Source organism: Pan paniscus, chromosome 5 (genome assembly GCF_029289425.2).
Source record: "Pan paniscus chromosome 5, NHGRI_mPanPan1-v2.0_pri, whole genome shotgun sequence".
In the NCBI taxonomy this organism is placed as follows: Eukaryota; Metazoa; Chordata; class Mammalia; order Primates; family Hominidae; genus Pan; species Pan paniscus.
Window position 1 is genome coordinate 17,477,678 of NC_073254.2, and position 12,372 is coordinate 17,490,049.

Consider the following 12,372-nt stretch of genomic DNA (forward strand, 5'->3'; position numbering starts at 1 on the left):
TGAAGCATGTTCACATGGTGTGGTGCTGACCCGACCCTATGTATGAAGCGTGTTCACACGGTGCAGTGCTGACCCGTCTGAAGCGTGTTCACATAGTGCAGAGCTGACTCTCTATATGAAGCGTGTTCACACAGTGCAGTGCTGACTCTCTGTATGACGCATGTTCACACAATGAGGTGCTGATCTTCTGTATGAAGCATGTTCACATGGTGCGGTGCTGACTCTCTGTATGACACATGTTCACACAGTGAGGTGCTGACCTCATGTATGAAGCATGTTCACACAGTGCAGTGCTCTCTGTTTGAAGCGTGTTCACACAGTGAGGTGCTGACCTCATGTATGAAGCATGTTCACACAGTGCATGTGAAACCAGAACCAATAGTCGAACCCAAGCAGAAGTCTTGACCAAGCACTTCCCTCCTGGGAATGCACCATGATATCACCACATCAAAGGCCAGGCTGGCAAATAGGGACATTTAAGTGACATTTAAGCTCGTGGTGGCCCTATGAGGAGTCATTGCTGACTGAGATGGGATTTTAAGGTGTTGCCTGCCTGTGTGTTCTCAGACCCTCTCCTGAAGCCCCACCCCTTCCCCTGATCCTCTCCTGGGACCCCCCTCCCCTCTCCCTGACCCTCTCCTGGAGCCCCCTCCCCCCTCCCTGTCCCTCTCCTGAAGTCCCCTCCCCTGACCCTGTCCTGGGACCCCCTCTCCTTTCCCTGACCCTCTCCTGGAGTCCCCTCGCCTTTCCCTGACCCTCACCTGAAGTCCCCTCCCCTTTCCCTGACCCTCTCCTGGAGCCCCCTCCCCTCTCCCTGTCCCTCTCCTGAAGTCCCCTCCCCTGACCCTCTCCTGGGACCCCCTCCCCTTTCCCTGACCCTCACCTGGGGCCCCCTCCCCTTTCCCTGACCCTCTCCTGGAGCCCCCTCCCCTCTCCCTGTCCCTCTCCTGAAGTCCCCTCCCCTGACCCTCTCCTGGGACCCCCTCCCCTTTCCCTGACCCTCACCTGGGACCCCCTCCCCTTTCCCTGACCCTCTCCTGGAGCCCCCTCCCCTCTCCCTGTCCCTCTCCTGAAGTCCCCTCCCCTGACCCTCACCTGGGACCCCCTCCCCTTTCCCTGACCCTCTCCTGGGACCCCCTCCCCTTTCCCTGACCCTCTCCTGAAATGCCCTGCCTGCACCATTGTCTTATATTTTTCTCATGGTTAGACTGGGGTTATGGTTTTTTCTGGGAAAGGCCACAGAGGTAAAGTGCCATCTCACTGTGTCATATTCAGGGTCCATGCCATCAACATGACTCATCAGTGCTGACGCGGTGATGACCTGGGGGACGCAGTGTTTCTCAGGTTCCCCCACTGAGCCTCCGCAACTCCAGTAGTGACAAACCGCTCCACCCCCCGCCATTCATTTTCGTAATTGTTCAATTGCTAGTATCACATTTCATCAAGAGACGCATAGCAGAGTCCAACCAAGACTCCATGATAGAGAAACCAGGCAAGAACTACTGTCTCGGCGCAACTGGAGGAGACATTTCTTGCCTGGTTTCCCTATCGTGGGAACTGAGTCCCCCCCCAGTTTCGTTTCCTCCATCGAGCTAATTACTGAGGCTGCTTAGCAGCCTCCGGAGTGAGCACAGCGGAAACTATCATTAGGGAACTTTGAACGTTTCTGTGAAATGCCAACAGGAAATGTTTCGGCATTTTCAAAATATTTAGAAAATTCCCTGTTCAGTTACAAAAGTGAATCTGAATCTTACCCTGCAGAAGTTAAACTGCTCCCTCTTCCGGATGAAATTACCTTTGTAATTTCTTTTTACAACCTACAGCCTATTGTGCTTGGGTTTCCAAATAGTTTAAAGTTCCCTTGTCCCTTACTTTGTGTCAAGGGGGTGTTTGTGCCTTAAAGGGAAGATCCTGTGCCTTAAAGGAAACCAGAACTGATAGTCGAACCCAAGCAGAAGTCTTGACCAAGCACTTCCCTCCTGGGAATGCACCATGATATCACCACACCGAAGGCCAGGCTGGCAAACAGGGATGTACATGCAGGGGAGACGAGAACTTCTCCCGTGAGAAACAGCACAGTCCAGCCATATGAACCCGCAGCTCAGGAAGTATTGTTCACTTTTACTGTTCTCTCTTAGGGAAGGGCATTCTCAAAACGTTTCCGCACAGACCATCCCTTTTATTTTCCCACATCGTCTGTCTCCTTTCCTTCTGCTTTCAGAATGTCTCAAGAGTATTTACAAGAGTTGAGCAACACAGGCATCTTTATCTGGGGTCTTTATCCACAGAGCAGAGGACAGGAAGTCGTCACTACAGAGACGAAGCGATGTATGGTTTGACCCAGTGGAGGACTTTGTTAGGGTGGAGGTGTGAGTGTGAATGTGGGACATCCAGGGCAGTGGAGGGTAACCACTGGAGAGGAGGTCTGGGGACAGTTTGGGAGCAGCCAAATATAAAATAAGCATTTCTGTTCTAAATCCAAAAGAACATTCTACGCTGCTGTAATCTCCAGTGTACCTCAGAGATCCTAAAGTGTCCTGAAGTTGTTTGGAAGTCACGGCCGATGTAAAGTGAAAGCGCACACATATCTGTAAGCTCTGAGCTCAGGATTTCACGTGAGGTCCTTTGTTCGGGAGGCAGGGGGGTTCTCCCTGCTGCTGGCTGAGGTCACTGCATTCAGTGTGACAGGAGACAGCACAATACAGCAAAGCAGCTGGAGGGATTGCCTTGTAGAGTGGAAGAACTTCCGCAGAACAGAACGCTCTCTGTCCTGTTCTGCTGGAGAACGAAAAGGGATGGGTGGCCTGCGTGAAACCTCTTTATGGGGCTTGTGCGTTCTGACACTGTGACCGCCGAGGCCACAGCTGCCTTTGTTTCTTCCTCTCTGACCTCCATGAAGGGCTAGCGCACAAACTTGGACAGGGACGGCTCTATCTCTTGGGTGATATTCTGGAAAAGTCAGTCTTGACTTAGTCAAAGGCATCAGTAATTCCCCAACAGCTGAGAGCAGACTCCATGCTGTGGTTTTCTTCTAACTTGAATCGAGGAGACTTCCACATCTTTGCTATCCATTGCGCCTGGCTTTGTCCACTCGCTGACTTCTTCATATATAAGCTCGTTTTCCACCTGGAAGAAAAGAGGAGAGAGCCTTAGGGCCCCAGCATTGGGTCCGCACCGAGGCCTACACTGCTCCCCCCATTCCCACCTAGGACCATGGCATCCGAGTCCTCTCTCCCTGTGGGAGGCTTTCACAGAGGTTCACATGGGCCCAGGCCACTATGATTTTCTGAGTCTCCTTGTTTAATAAAGAAAATGAAGTGCCAAATATTGTGGTATGTTTTAAAATTTTGTATTTAACAAGTGATCTTTCAAAAATGCAATGCAATCTAATTGTGCTATTCCGAAGTTAAGCATAGGATTTAGAAAACATTCTTATGGCATTTCTTTCATGGAACATGAGCTTAACTTTTATCATTAAAGTAATTTCTGTCCATCTTTTCAGTGTATCTGTCTCTGTGACTCTAAGTATAGTAAGATTACTAGGAAATAATTTCAACATTTTAACTTTGAGGCCCTATGTGAGGCCCAAGATAAGCCCCACGCACCCCCATTCCCAGCCACAGGCTCTGCTGCCTGGCACCTCAAGGTCTGGACCCTGTACAGGGCTCCCACATGTCGACACAAGCTCCCATGTGTCACCTGTGCCTAGTAGAGAGGTGTATATTGCAACAAAAACTACAAATCAAAACAGGGCTGCAGCTCAAGAATCTTCAAGTTTCCTGTACCTCACCACTGGTTTAAGACAAGGATCAAGTTCATTTCAAGTAACTTATTAGTTACTAGTTAGTAATTGGTGGTAATTTCTTTTTTTTCTTTTTCTTTTTTTTTTTTTTTGAGATGGAGTCTCAACCTGTTGCCCAGGCTGGAGTGCAGTGGCACGATCTTGGCTCACTGCAAGCTCCACCTCCCGAGTTCAAGCCATTCTCCTGCCTCAGCCTCCCCAAGTATCTGGGACTACAGGTGCCTGCCACCATGCCCGGCTAATTTTTGTATTTCTAGTAGAGACAGGGTTTCAGCATGTTGGCCAGGCTGGTCTCGAACTCCTGACCTAAGGTGATCCGCCCACCTTGGCCTCCCAAAGTGCTGAGATTACAGGCATGAGCTACTGTGCCCAGCCGATAATTTCATAGATTATCAGCTACCCTGCACATATTCATGTATTGCTTGTCAGTTGACAGGAAAGAGTCTTATCTTATTGGCCAAGAATTTAGCCGGCATCTTTGATCCCATCAGCAGTTTTGCACTTGATATTTGAGGAGTTTCAAAATGCTAGGAGGCTTTGATATTTTCTTTCACCTCAAAACGAAAATGAAACATGGTCCAAAAAGTTTGTGCTAAGACCAAATGGCCAGTGCAATTTGTACAAAGAGTTAACACTGTCCTTTTGGATTTTCAGAAAAAGAGCAAGTAACCTTTATGGAGACTGAAACCATAGCCATTTCCATGGAAGGTTGGGGCAAGAAGCCCTATTTTCAATTTGCTCACACGGAGGCTCTTCATGGGAAGGCCAGACTGCCATGGATGAAACATACAGCGGGGATGTATCCGAACACCGTCTCCTGGCCTGTGAAACAGACCAAGAAGTCCCCTTGGAGCTAGAGGGGCCTCTGTGAGCCCTGAGAGATGCTGGAGCCCAAGGAAGACATGGGAGGAGGCACTAAGCAGTGTCCCAGAAAGTCACATAAAGAAAACATCACTGGCTGCGCTGCTGCAAATCTGTGTCTGGGAGTTTGGGCCAGGGTGAGAGGGTTGCAGGCTCTGGGCGAGGTTTAGGAAGCAGGAAAGAGTGGACCCGCTGGAAGCCAGAGGACAAGGTGGACGGGGTACAAGGAAAGGGGTCCGCCAAGGGCAGCCTGGGAGGACCCTCCTTGATCATGAAAAAAATGAGCAAACGGACACAAATGTCTTTTCAAAAAAGATGCCGAAGGTTGGCCTCAGCAAAGTCCCCTGAAGCATCCCCTTCTTGCTTTCCCTGAGAAGCTAGATTCTGCATGTGGGGTGGGGCATCCGGACTTGGTGGCTTTCCTTCTGAGCTTTCCCCACCTGAGTCATCTGCAAAGGGCAAGGCTGCAGGCGGGAGAGGCCGGTGTGACGTGACCGCCAGCCGCGGTCCCCACACCCCTCTCTGAGGGCTGTCCCCTCCACCTCATGCCATGACAGGAAACTTTATGACCTGTTCACCAAAAAATCACTTAAGGATTGGAAAGCACCTGTCTATAAATAAAGGCAAGGGGGCTGCCATTTTAAAATTGGGGGTGAGACTGGTCGTGTGCTCTCGAGTGGGCGGGGACTTACAGTAACTCAGAGGCAGGGCAGTTCAGGAGCTGTACATGAGCAGAGGCCCGGGTGCTTGGAGGCCGGCCCGCGTTGGTGGGCCTTCCTGAGGACAGGGTATTTGAGACATACAACAACAGACATAAGCAAGGTTATGATAAAGCTGCAAACCGTTTTCCTGTTTTCATGGGGGCGTAAAGCTAAAGCAGCACTGAATTAACTCTCGAAGTGGGAGGAGAGATCACTGTTGAGGCAGGAGAGGGGATATGGAGAAGTCTGTGTTAGGACTCAGCTGTGTCTGCCGCCAAGGCAAGGGTAACTAATAGATAACAGGCCTTAAGAATTGGTATCTTTGCTTCTCTTCCTGTCTCCCCCTCTCCCTCCCCCTCCCCCTTCCTCCCTGTTTCTCCCTTCCTCTCACCCCCTCTCTGCTTCCTGTACTTTTTTTTTTTTTTTTTTTGAGTCAGAGGCTTGCTTTGTTGCCCAGCCTGGAGTGCAGTGGCGGGATCTGGGCTCACTGCGACCTCTGCCTCCCGGGTTCAAGCAATTCTCCTGCCTCAGCCTCCCGAGTAGCTGGGATTACAGGCACACGCAACCATGCCTGGCTAATTTTTGTAATGTTAGTAGAGATGGGGTTTCACCATATTGTTCAGGCTGGTCTTGATCTCTTGACCTTGTGATCTGCCCACCTCAGCCTCCCAAAGTGCTGGGATTACAGGCATAAGCCACCATGCCTGGCCTCTTCTTTCTTTCATCTGGCTTCTAGAAAAAGAAAGTTCTGCCTCAAGGCCTGGGAAAAATAGTTTGGTTTCATTTTGTTTTTCTCCAGCTGACAGTGGTTCTCTGAGTGCATGCCCCTTTCTCATGGCCCCACCTCTGTTTGACCCACCCAACTCTTCCCCCACACCCAAACCAGCCTCCTTCTGCTGCCAGATCATCCTCGGAGCCAGAGATCCCCGCTGGTTTGGACAAGAAACATTTGTTGTGCACTTTCTATTACAGTGCCAAACATCAGGTTAGGTTCTGGGGAGATGAGAAAGGATTAAGCAGTGTCCCAGCCTCCCAGGAGATCATGTGACTCCACTGATCATAAATGATGGCCCTGGAAAAAGTTCCAACTCCTCTTCAGTATGGCTCCAGCTGAATGGCTCTGTCCCCTGCCCCTTCTCTGTCTGGGCTGGTCCCTCTGGTAACTGTCTTATGGGTCTTCTCCCTCCACACCGTCGCTCGTGCAGGCCCTTCAGCGTAGCACAGCCTCGCAGATGCTCAGCTCAGCAGCCCTTTGCTTGAGCTTTTGGGTTTAACCTCCATCCTCTTCCTGTTGTCTGTATCTCTGCGTCATCAAACATCTAAATTTAAGTCTCCTATCTGTGTGATTTAGACAAGTGTCGTCTAGTGGACAAAGGTTTCTAAACCTTTGTCCTCCATTCCTCATTTGTGAAAGGAAGGTAATGGCTTCCGCTTTGCCCATGGCTTAGAGTTGTTCTAAAAATCAAATAACATGATAAATAAATTTAAAAAAAAAACAAATAATCAAGATAACAAGGGCTGGTCAGGATGTGGAGGAAGGGAACACCTGCACACTGTTGCTGGGAATTTAAATTAGTACAAGCATTCAGGGAAACAGTATGGAAGTCCCGCAAAAAATTAAAAATAGAATTACCGTATGATCCAGCAATTTCACTACTGGGTATATCTCCAAAGGAAATGAAATCCTTACCCTGAAGTGGTATCTACACTCCCATGTTCATTGGAGCACTATTCACAATGGCCAAGATATGAAAACAAGCCAAGTGTCTGTCCATGAATGAATGGCTACAGAAAGTGTGGTATACATATATCTGGTGGAATATTATCCAATCTTAAAAAAAAAATGTCATTTTCGACATGGATGAACTTAGAAAACATTATGCTAAGTGAAGTAAACCAGGCCCAGGCACAGAAAGACAAATACTGAATGATTTCATTGATATCTGGAATCTAAACTAGAACTCATGAAAGCAGAGAGTAGAAGGCGGCTTGCGAGGGGCTGGGGAACACGGGAATGGGGAGACGTTGGTCAAAGTGAGAGGTGACAGCGTGCTGGCAGTCCTCAGAGCCCTCACTTGCTCTCGGCACCTCCTCTGCCTGGGCTCCCACTTTGGTGGCATTTGAGGAGCCCTTCAGCCCCCCCACTGCACTGTGGGAGCCCCTTTCTGGGCTGGCCAAGACTGGAGCCCACTCTCTCAGCTTGCAGGGAGGTGTGGAGGGAGAGGCACGAGCGGGAACCGGGGCGCTTGCGGGCCAGCTGGAGTTCCGGGTGGGCGTGGGCTTGGCGGGCCCCGCACTCAGAGCAGCCGGCCAGCCCTGCTAGCTCCAGGCAATGGGGGACTTAGCACCCGGGCCAGCGGCTGCGGAGGGTATACTAGGTCCTCCAGCAGTACCAGCCCATCGGCGCTGTGCTCGATTTCTCCCCGGGCCTTAGCTGCCTTACCGCGGGGCAGGGCTGGGACCTGCAGCCCGCCATGCCTGAGCCTCCCACCCACTCCATGGGCTCCTGTAGGGCCTGAGCCTCCCCCACGAGCACCACCCCCTGCTCCACGGCACCCAGTCCCATCGACCACCCAAGGGCTGAGGAATGTGAGCACACGGCACAAGACTGGCAGGCAGCTCCACCTGCAGCCCCCGTGCGGAATCCACTAGGTAAAGCCAGCTGGGCTCCTGAGTCTGGTGGGGACGTGGAGAGTCTTTATATCTAGCTCAGGGATTGTAAACACACCAATCAGCACCCTGTGTCTAGCTCAAGGTTTGTGAGTGCACCAATCGACACTCTGTATCTAGCTGCTCTGGTGGGGCCTTGGAGAACCTTTATGTCTAGCTCAGGGATTGTAAATACACCAATCAGCACCCTGTGTTTAGCTCAAGGTTTGTGAGTGCACCAATCGACACTCTGTATCTAGCTGCTCTGGTGGGGCCTTGGAGAACCTTTATGTCTAGCTCAGGGATTGTAAATACACCAATCGGCACTCTGTATCTAGCTCAAGGTTTGTAAACACACCAATCAGCACCCTGTGTTTAGCTCAAGGTTTGTGAATGCACCAATTGACACTCTGTATCTAGCTGCTCTGGTGGGGCCTTGGAAAACCTGTGTGTCGAAACTCTGTATCTAACTAATCTGATGGGGACGGGGAGAACCTTTGTATCTAGCTCAGGGATTGTAAACGCACCAATCAGCGCCCGGACAAAACAGGCCACTCGGCTCTACCAATCAGCAGGATGTGGGTGGGGCCAGATAAGAGAATAAAAGCAGGCTGCCCGAACTAGTATTGACAAGCTGCTTGGATCCCTTTTCATGCTGTGGTAACTTTGTTTTTTGCAGTAAATCTTACTGCTTTTATGAGCTGTAACACTCACTGTGAAGATCTGTAACTTCACTCCTAACCACAGTGAGACTATGAGGCCACCAGGAGTGAATGAACAACTCCAGATGCGCTGTCTTAAGAGCTGTAACATTCACTGTGAAAGTCTGCAGCTTGACTCCTGAGCCAGTGAGACCACGAACCCACCAGAAAGAAGAAACTCCAAACACAGCTGAACATCAGAAGGGACAGACTCCAGACGTGCTATCTTAAGCACTGTAACACTCAGCACGAGGGTCCACAGTTTCGTTCTTGAAGTCAGACCAAGAACCCCCTAATTCTGGTCACAAAAGGGTATAAAGTTTCAATTATGGGCAGAGCATTCTGGCTCACACTTGTAATCTCAGTACTTTGAGTGGCTGAAGTAGAAAGGTCAGTTGAATACAGGTGGTGGAGGAAGTGAGCTGCGATCACACCACTGCATTTCAGCCTGGGTGACAGACTGAGACTGCCTCAAAAAGTTTGTTACTCAAAGTTAACACATTTTGGAAATCTAAGGTGTACAGCATGGCTCTGAAAGTTCATGAGAATGTATGCTTGAGATTTGCTAAGAGTAGATCCTGAATGTTCTCATCACACACAAATCATAAGTAAATGTGGTGGAGGATATGTTAATTTGCTTGACTATAGTGATCATTTCACAATGTATCTGTGTATTTATGGTTTAAATGTTTGTCCCCTCCCAAACTCATGTTGAAATTTAATTACCACTGTAACGGTATTAAGAGGTGAGACCTTTAAGAGGTGATCAGATCATGAGGGCTCTGCCAATATGAATGGATTAATGCATTTATCTGGGGAGTGGATTCCTTATAAAAGGACAAGTTGGGCCTTCTTTTGTCTCTCATCCTCTCTTGCCTTCCACCTTCCACCATGGGATGAGGCAGCAAGAAGGCATCACCAGATGCCAGACCCTCAATCTTGGATTCCCTGCCTCCAGAACTGTGAGGAAATAAATTTCTGTTCTTTATAAAATACCTAGTCTGTGGTATTCTGTTATAGCAGCACAAAATGGACTAAGACATATATCAAAACATCACATTGTACATTGCAAATGTATACAATTTTTGTCAACTATACCTCAAGAAAGCTAGAAAAAATCAAATAGTCAAATGGATCTAAAGTGTTTCTAAGTAGCAAAAGTGCTTTACACATCTATTTTGTTACCATGTTCTATGTCATATTGAAGGTGGACTTGCCTTTCCACCTTTGGAGTGGATCATAAACTCCTTGAAGAATGGTCTTCCCACAGTATTCAGCACATAGGAGTACCCAAGACATTTGTATAGCGTTCCTCTGAATTAAAGCTGATGTCAACAACACTTCAGATGTCACCAGAGGGTAGGCAGGGCTGCAGAGTCACCCACCTTCAAGGATGATGCTCCAGTCATACCCAATGTGAAAGGTGTCCCCTGGAGCCATGCAAACAAATGAGGTGGCCCCAAGAACAGGATCCTAACATCTCAGGAAGTCAGTCGGCCTTGCTTGGCCACAACTTGAGTTGCACTTAATTTTTAAACTACCACTAATCCCCCAAAACAGGTGGTGAGAAGGTATTTTATATATGAGTGTAACGGCTTTGTTCTCATTCTAAAAGAAAGCAGATGTTATTCAAATCAGATGACCACAACCAGATGATGGAAAGGGGAAGGCAAAATGTTTTAACTTATTAAAAATATAAACTTGACTCAGAATACTCACATGATTCAGCTAAAGAGAAAATCATCTCTGGTGTTTAGGCACTCATTTGCATTTAAAAACCCAAAAGGAATCATTGTGATGAATTGTTGATATTAATATTTGTATTAACTGTCTAGGGCTGCTGTACATAACAAAGTACTTTAGGCTGGGCAGCTTAAACAACAGAAAGGTATTTATTGTCTCAGTTCTGAGGGCTGAAAGTCTAAGATCAAGGTGTCAGTAAGGTGGGTTCCTTCTTGGGACTCAGAGGGAGAATATGTTCCAGGCCTCCCTCCTTAACTTGCAGATGGCCCTCCTCTCTCTATAGCTCTTTAGTGTTTTCCCTCTGTATGTGTCCGTGTCCAAATTACCCCTTTTATAAGGACACCAGTCATATTGGGTGACCTAATGACCTCATTTTGCCTTAATTACCCCTGTAAAAACTCTGTCTCCAAATACAGTCACATTCCAAGATACTGGAGGTTAGGAATTTAACATATGAATTGAGGGGAGTGAAGAACAACCCAATCCAGCCCATGACAGTGTCCTAGTGTTTCAAGACAGTTTCTGCACAGATAGACATGGAGACATCGTTCTATCCTTACCTTGCTGATTTTAAGACTCCCTACCCCACACACAAGTTGCTGCTGTTGTTTATTTAATAAAACTGTGTAGATCACTTTCCTTTGAAACACTGATGCACAGCTGTGGAAGGTGGGGTATCTGGGATTACATGCCGACATCCAACCTCGCTGGACCTATCCTGCCCCAGGCATTGCACCAAGGACTCAGATACACTCGTGGATTTAATCATCCAAACACATCTCCTAGGAGGAAGGCCATACATGATCCCCCCAGGCTGAGGCTTCTTAAGGCTCCCCAAGGGGAGGTGGACTTGACACACTGAATGCAGGATCACTCCCAGTTGCCCAAAGAGCTTACAGGGCAGAATTACCTTTTCATCTTTATATCCCCAGGGCCTGGGCCAAAGTCAACATTCCTACATGTTTGTTAAACTAAGCTGAACTGGAAGAAACTGCTCCAAATACCAGTGGATTCTTTGGCCGCCATGCCCTGAGCTATGTAAGGCATATGCCTCCTCCATCATTTAGTAAGAGATAACTAAAGAAATGTTTGGGCTGGGTGCAGTGGCTCACACCTGTAATCCCAACACTTTGGGAGGCCGAGGCGGGTGAATCACTTGAGGACAGGAGTTTGAGACCAGCCTGGCCAACATGGTGAAACCCCGTCTCTACTAAAAATACACAAAAAAATTAATTGGGCGTGGTGGTGCATGACTGTAATCCCAGTTATTAGGGAGGCTGAGGCAGGAGAATTGCTTGATCCCAGAAGGCGGAGGTTGCAGTGAGCCCACTCTGTCTCAAAAAGAAAAGAAAAGAAAAGAAATGATTTGCTGATGACTATTGTTCTAAAGTTTTTTGTTTTTCGTCTCCCAGAATAATTAAAAATTGATTGCTTTTCCTTACCTAATAATTTTCTTATCTACCACATAACAATTTATATGTAGTAGAAATAGTTGTGGAAATAAATTTCTGTCCTTTATAAAGTACAATGCTGTTAACAACAGAAAACATAAAAATTAAAGACCCCACCCTCTGTCGCTTTCACCACCTAAGCAATTGTGTGTGTTGCAGGGACACCGCTGCAGCCTCTGCAAAGGACGGCCCCTCTGGCTTGGCCTGATACAATTTCTGGCAAGATTCTTTAAAGTTTTGGGGGAAAGACCCATCCTTCTTATGCCTTCATAGGAATGAGAATTCTATTCATTGCCACAATCTTTCTTGTTTCTCCATAGTCAACAACTTTTCTGAGAAATGAAAACCCTAAAAATTGTCCTGATGAGAGAGTCAGCTACCAACAATCCCAGAGTGTTTAGGAGAAGAGAGGGCAACAGCAGCAAAGGACCAGGCATAACCAAATGGAGACGGGGCAGCCTGTT